Genomic DNA, 6956 nt, shown 5'->3' on the forward strand with positions numbered 1-6956 from the left:
ATCTCAGGAGATGCTCCCCATGAACCTGGTCCTGCTGAGTTGTCTCCAGCCCCTCAACTCCCTAAGGATGCTAAGCTGCCTTGAATGTCTGTCTGATGCAGGCATGCCCACATGTGGAGCCTTAAACATTAGGGTCTGTCTGTTGACCAAATGCTCTGGACTCCCCAGGGCTGAGAGCTATTAGGGAAACAAAAGACTACCCTTTTAATTAGACTCTGCATGTCCTTGCAGGGCGGGGCGAGTCCGCTGAGTCCCAGTGGTTCTGGTGATTAGATGCAACAGGGGAAAAGTTTAAAACATCTGGGTGTGTTTATACCTCCAAAGCCATGACCGAAACACACGAGGATTTAAACAAGCTGAACCTTCCTCTTGGCTTTTGTTTAAACTTATTTGCAGCCGCCTGGGAGGATCTAGTGATGATGGGAAGCCTCAGGGGAAGCCCTCCCTCTGCTCTCTGGGGATGCTCACCTGCCTTCTAGCAAAGCCAAGACCTAGGAAGGAGAAGATGGGGCATTAGCAGTGTGAAAAAAATGTTACCTTTATACTGTTGCTTAAGGCATCTTTTGTTGCATAATCAAGTATCTCACTTTATAGCCAGTGGGTGCACGAGGGCACTGAAGCTAGGGTAGCAGATCCCCTGAAGGTTTAAGACTTTCAGCCGAGAACTGTGTAAAGCCCCCACACCTAACTTTCTGTAATATATAAATACATATCCTGAAAAGGAAGGGGGAGAAAGGAGCAGTGAATGTTTAAGAGAGTTGTCCTCAAAAGTCACTAGAAAAGTCAAACAAAAGATTGACTTTCCTTCATCCTGAAAGTGTCTGTTTTGCAGTATATGGCCAGATTCATTGAGATCCTTCAGAGTGATAGACTTTTAGTGCAAATAACAGGGAAGAATGTTCTTTTCTAAAAGTTGCTCACACTATGAGACATGGTGTGCGTGTGTGTGTGTGCTTAGTCACTCAGTCGTGTCCGACTCTTTGCGATCCCATGGACTGCAGCCCACCAAGTTCCTCTGTCCTTGGGGATTCTCCAGGCAAGAATACTGGAGTGGGTTGCCATGCCCTTCTCCAGGGCATCTTCCCAACCCAGGGATCGAACCCAGGTCTCTTGCATCGCAGGCTGATTCTTTACCAATTGAGCTACCAGGGAAGCTCATATGAGACATAGATCTCATACTAAATCTAAGAGGAAACATAAGTAAATGAACTGGCCAGTTCCTTTCTCTTGACAAAATGTCCATGGCTCATCTAGAATAGTCAGCTCTAAGCAAAGTCCATCACCCTGAGAGTCAGAGAGGATAAGAAAGCCACTCTCCTGGCTGATGCCGCTATTTTTTTTTTCCTTAAGAAAGACTGCTTTGCAAGAGCATTTTGAACAAATTGCGCCATTTGAAAGAAGGCAGGGATAGAACAGAAGCCGTCAAGCTTTAATTTCTCTGCTAATTAATGGTTGATCATCTATCCTTTTATGATTCTTGACCCCAGAAGGAAAATTTATTAGTACTTTTAGATTTTGCACAGTCGTGTTAAATGAGGCATGTAATGCACTAATTTAGTGTCTCATTAGCATAAGCAGGGCCTCCCTAGCCCCTCCGCTCCCCATGGAAGGCTTAATCTGGAGCCGAGTGGAATTTTCCTGGGACACGCATGGTTTCTCTAGGCTCAAATACCTGAGAAGCCATAGCAGAGATGTGGGCTTACCCCACCCACCCTGGGCTTTCAAACATGGACTCTGTCCTTCATTTTAATGAGAATATTTAAGCCCTCAAATCTTCAAGCTGTTTCACAACAGTGTTCCTGCAAAACTCAATTTTATAGCCTGTGCAGCTATCTCTCACGATCTCAATTCCACCCCCTCAATGAAAAACCAAATCTAAGCTCTGGGAGAGGATTTCTGTTTGTTGAGACAATGGACAGTTGGTCATGTTTATATTTAATGTAGACATCTAGCCTAGATGTTTCTCTGGTGTAAATGCCAGCTCAGTAAATGGCTAGTTTTGCTGCATATATGTTTGACACCCTGAGAAGCCTGCATCGAGCTGATGGACTTCAGGGTCCAGGTTATAAGGGAGGCAGGGAAATGCAGAGAAGCTCACTGGGTAGGGAGCCGACTGTATCCATATTGCCACCAGCTTCCTTTGGGAACTGCAAAAAGGCACTTGCCCTGTGTGAACCTCTGCTTTTCCACCTGTTAAATGATCTGTAAATCTTCATGCCTAAGGTTTCTTCCACTTTTGATACCCCATCATTCAGCAAGTAAGAAATGCCAGAGGCAGGCTGGGTGACTCAGCCTTGGGAAGGAGATCAATTCAGAAGAAGAGTTTTGAAATATCAGAAATCTTCAGAAAGTCCATATACTTTGGCCCACCAATTCTATTTTACAGAATATAGCCCAGAAGAAAATCAGACAAATGCATGGGGGAAAGAAAAGTGTATTTATGAGACCATCATGGATTGGTTAAATAAAATATAGTATAACTATATGATGGGATACTATGAAACCATTAAAAATAATGCCACAGAATATTGTAGGCATGGAAAAATGCTCACAGTATTTTGTTATGCAAAAATCTAAGGTTTCTAAACAGGATTTCTCATATGATACCAGTTTTGCAAAAATATGTCCATACATATGTTTAGACAAAGATCTGGAAGGATCTATACCAATAGGTTCATAGAGATCCTTGGGGGATAGGATTCTAGGGAATTTTTGTTTTCTTCTTTACACTTTCCTACATTTTCAATATTTACTCACAATGAATTTAAATTACTCTTAGAGTTTAAAAACATTACAGAAATTATTTAAGGGAAATAAAATCTTGGCTCTGAATATATGTGTTCTTTTTCCATCTCAGCTTTCACACATACACAATGACAACCATCAATCACCTCAAAAGATCAGGAAATAAATGATTTATTAGCTGGAGGCTCTTCATGAAAACTTTGGATGACCAAAACTATTTGATATCAGCACAATTCTGGCACCACTTCATTAAAAAAAAAAAAATTATTTGGCCCCGCTGAGCAACATGTGGGATCTTAGTTCCCCAACCAGAGATCAAATCCAATCCATGCCTCCTGCAGTGGAAACTTGGAGTCTGAACAACTGGACCACCGGGGAAGTCCCTACACGACTTCTAACTGTGGAGACAAAATGTGTGAAGGTTTTTGAATGCAGGGCCACTGGTCTGGTATGTGTCCTTATGACTTCTGAGTGTCCGTCTTGCAAAGGCATTAAAGATAATCCAGGCTGGCCCCCACGTTATACAGATGGGGAGGAACTTGCCTAAGGTCTGAGATCTGGTTACATCAAAGCCAGGCTAGTACTGCCTCCCAACTCCCGTCTCTAGACCTGGGCTGTTAAAACACCGTTTCTCTCCAGGCGCCTATGGAGGATGCACCACACTGACTGATGCATGCAGACTTCCTTCTGGGATGAATCTTTCCTTTCTTCTCCAGGGATAAATTCTGAGAGGTCAGGGAACTTCCTGCTCAGTGGAGGTCCTTGGCTCTGGAACGAGGCTTGCCTGCAGATCTTGAGTCTGGAGCAGGCTTACCAAGGGCTGGGGCGCCCAGTACAGCTGCTGTCTGCACACCAGGGCTTTGGGCCATCCTCTCTTCTGAGATGGATAATGGTGGTAAGAAGTTTGTTTCCTCTGAAGTACATTGCTCTTTCGGGCTAACGTGTCCTTTGGGGAGGGGAAGGAGAGGTTGGAAAAATAAAAATATTGATGTCATTTATAAATTTCCCCAAGAATATCCTCACTGGTGGGAACAGCACTGGGTCGTGGGGAGTGGGGGAAGGAGTGGGGAGGGGCATGCAGAAAAACAAGATGCTGCTCCTGCCCTCAAGATGTTCAGAGTCTAAGAAGAAGAGTAATTATGTGGATGAGGGACGGCAGAATAAAGCAGCCTACAAGAACCTGAAAGGGTACAAACCCAATACCTACTGGGAGACCCAAATGACATTCTGCCTACTTTGGAGGGAGGAGATCCCTGAAGTCTTCTAGGAGAAAGTGACCTTTGATAGACTTTCGGAAAACAGAAAAGATTTCAGCACTTGGAGGTAGAGGAAAGGGCATGAGGCTGAAGGGAGCAAGGGGTGACGGTGGGGCTGGCGTTGTTGCAGGACAGCATGGTGGGGGCGGGACCAGAAACAGGGAAGGGACCCTGATGAGGCTGGAGCTCAGTGCACACAGGGAAACACCACAAGAGAGCCACGTGTTGGAGGGAAGTCGGGGTCATGTCTTGAATGGTTCGAAGACCCTGTCTGTAAAGGTGTTTGGACTTATCCTATGGGCCTGCAGGATTTTGAGCTGAGCTCTGTTTTAGGAAGGTTTTGCTCATGATGGAGCAACTAAAGTCAGAGGCCATGGTTTTGGAGAGAATATAGGAAGACTACATATCCCCCCCACCCCCCGCTCCGTCCAGGTGATGTGAGCATAGGAACGAAGCCCTTCAGTTCTCTGGGCCTGTTGGCGGATCTTACAATCTGCAGAGAGAACCTTCTGATCTGGTTGTTTCGGCAGCTTTAGCTGGGAGCCAAGAAAAGTGAGGAGTGTCTGTGGTAGCCCCTCAGGGGTGACGGAGGGCTGGTGTCCTTCCCACCACCATTCAGGGGAGATTCTGCTCCCACTTGAAAGCTGTGGCCTCAGTCTGGTTCTGAGTCTGAACTGAAAAGCCACATTTTCCAATGAAGAGATGCTGCAGGAAATAATAAATCTCTCAAGATTTATGAGCCAGGAAATTCCTTCAGGAACATAAATAGAGAAGAGGTGAGGCAAAGGTGGGCAAGGCAGGGAGCAGCTGCCTGGGATCCTCTGGGCACACACAATGGGCTGGGGATTTGTCCAGAACTCAGAGTGAAGAAGGATTTGGTGCACTGTTTCAGTGCTGTTCAACTCTTTGTGAACCCATGGACCATAGCCCACCAGGCTCCTCTGTCCATGGGATTCTCCAGGCAAGAATATTGGAGTGGGTTGCCATGTCCTCCAGGGAATCTTTCCGACCTAAGGATTGAACCCATGTCTATTAAGTCTCCTGCACTGGGCATCACCTGGGAAGCCCGAGAGGGATTTTAAAGGTAATCTAATGCGATGTCTCTTGCTTTTCTGTCATTGAATTCATGGCTCTTGCTCTGCAAAATGATGAGGCCGAACTAAATGACCTGTAGGGTCTTTATCACTGGGTCATTTGATGTTTGTTGTAAAGACCTGTGTTCTTGTGCTGGGCCCTGATCGCACTGTGTGTGTTTCACTCTCCCCAACTGAAAATGCAATCAACAGAGTCTCACACATTACCCACGTTTGGGCTGGAGATTAATGAGAGGACATCTGGAAACTTCCCTTGGAGGGATACATCTGGGCCTGATTACCTTCTTATTTACTGTCTTTTTACTCTGGAGACAGACTCGTAGACTCACCCTAGGGGACAATAACAGAAGCATGCACACCATCCCAACACACCTTCCAAATTACCCCCAGCCCAGCTGCAGGGAAAGATGATGGAGGAATCCACACACACAAACTGGGCACACACACGTGTACACACACACACACAAACACACACACACACACACATGTACCCTTTCTCCCCCTTGCTCTGTCCAGTGTCGGTGGGACAGTGAATTACCTTCACTGTCAGAGATTCGAGACCAGGCTTCTCCCTGTCACTGATAAAGTCCTGCTGGCCCCTGCCTCCCACTCCAAGCTGTCTACTGGTTTCCACCAGCAGATGGCACCCGGAGCTCTCAGACCACAGGGCCACACATCCTAGGCCTGAACTCCTGGCCTCCCCCACCCGCAGCCTTGGAAAGGGATAATTTGGGAGTCATCAGTGGGAGGGCTGCCAAGGACTTCAATTTACTATTTGGAACTTGGATAAGTTTCCCCAGATGGGGCACTGGAGGGGAAAGAGGAAAAGGGGAGGGAGAGGGGGCAGCGTCTCCTAGGGGCCGGGGATGGATCTGGTCCATCTCTGGCAGCCAGACAGTCCTTCCTGCAAGACCCCACCCAAAGGGGTGTCTGAAGCCAGGGCGGGTCACACCCTGGAAGGAAAATGCTTTCACTGGTGTGAAAACCAAGAGAACAAAAGGATTCACAGACCAAAAATGAAGCCAACGAGAGCTTCGAAATCATGGGCATTCTTCCCACTCCCAGTCTCTGACTCATCCCTGAACCCCAGTTTCAACCTCACCTACTGCTTGAAGCTGTCGCTGAACCATGCTGGGGTCAGAATTAATCACCAGCTGCCTCCCTGGGCCTCCGACACTCCAGCCTTGCGGCATGGATCATCCCTCTCCCAGGGTGAGAGCTCCTTGCATAAGTATGTATCGCCCCCATTTGATTGTGGTTACCCTGGGCCAGGGGCCAGACCCCACTTACCCCAGAATCCCCATGAGCCCAGAACAGCGCTGGCTCACAAGTCCTGGAGAGTCAGAGAAGAGTGAAGAAAATTGTCTCTAGAGCCTGGAGAATATCCAGCAGCTGGAATGGTGAAGTTGAAGGAAAGAATCCCTCTTAGGTGGGGTCACAGGACTCCTGATGTAGATGTAGGTGAAACATACACACACACACACACACACACACCTCTCCTGGAGCAGTGGAGGAGGAGGGAATGCAAAAAATGTGGTGGTGCCAGCCACAGAGAGGTCTGGAAATGCCTTCTTAATTGAACCTTTCTGGGAGCAGGCTGGCTGGAGGAGGGTAAGGAGCAGAGAGGAGCTGGCAAGGAAGGGCCCAGGGGGCTCTGATCCCCCTCCTTTTGGAAGCATGAGTGTGTGCTTTCATGACTTTTTGCACCCCTATGCAACTGCAGCCCACCAGCTCCTCTGTCCATGGATTTTCTCCAGGCAAGAATACTGGAGTGGGTTGCCATTTCCTCCCCCAGGGGATCTTCCTTACCCAGGGATCAAACTTGAGTCTCTTATGTCTCCTGCATTGGCACACAGGTTCT

At 47.4% G+C, this 6956-nt stretch overlaps 1 long non-coding RNA gene across 1 annotated transcript; it reads right to left on the minus strand.

Annotated features, from left to right (window-relative positions):
• Positions 1-2905: 2905 nt before the first annotated feature.
• On the minus strand, positions 2906-6558 carry LOC147379769 (uncharacterized). The gene is made up of 2 exons (XR_015134160.1): positions 6386-6558; positions 2906-3691 (listed from the first exon to the last, which is right to left on the minus strand). It is a non-coding gene; the product is annotated as an uncharacterized LOC147379769 (long non-coding RNA).
• Between the last annotated feature and the right edge of the window lie 398 nt (positions 6559-6956).

Source organism: Bos grunniens, chromosome 1 (assembly GCF_055505025.1).
Source record: "Bos grunniens cultivar Pamir isolate PY7600 chromosome 1, Bosgru_T2T1.0, whole genome shotgun sequence".
Taxonomy (NCBI): Eukaryota; Metazoa; Chordata; class Mammalia; order Artiodactyla; family Bovidae; genus Bos; species Bos grunniens.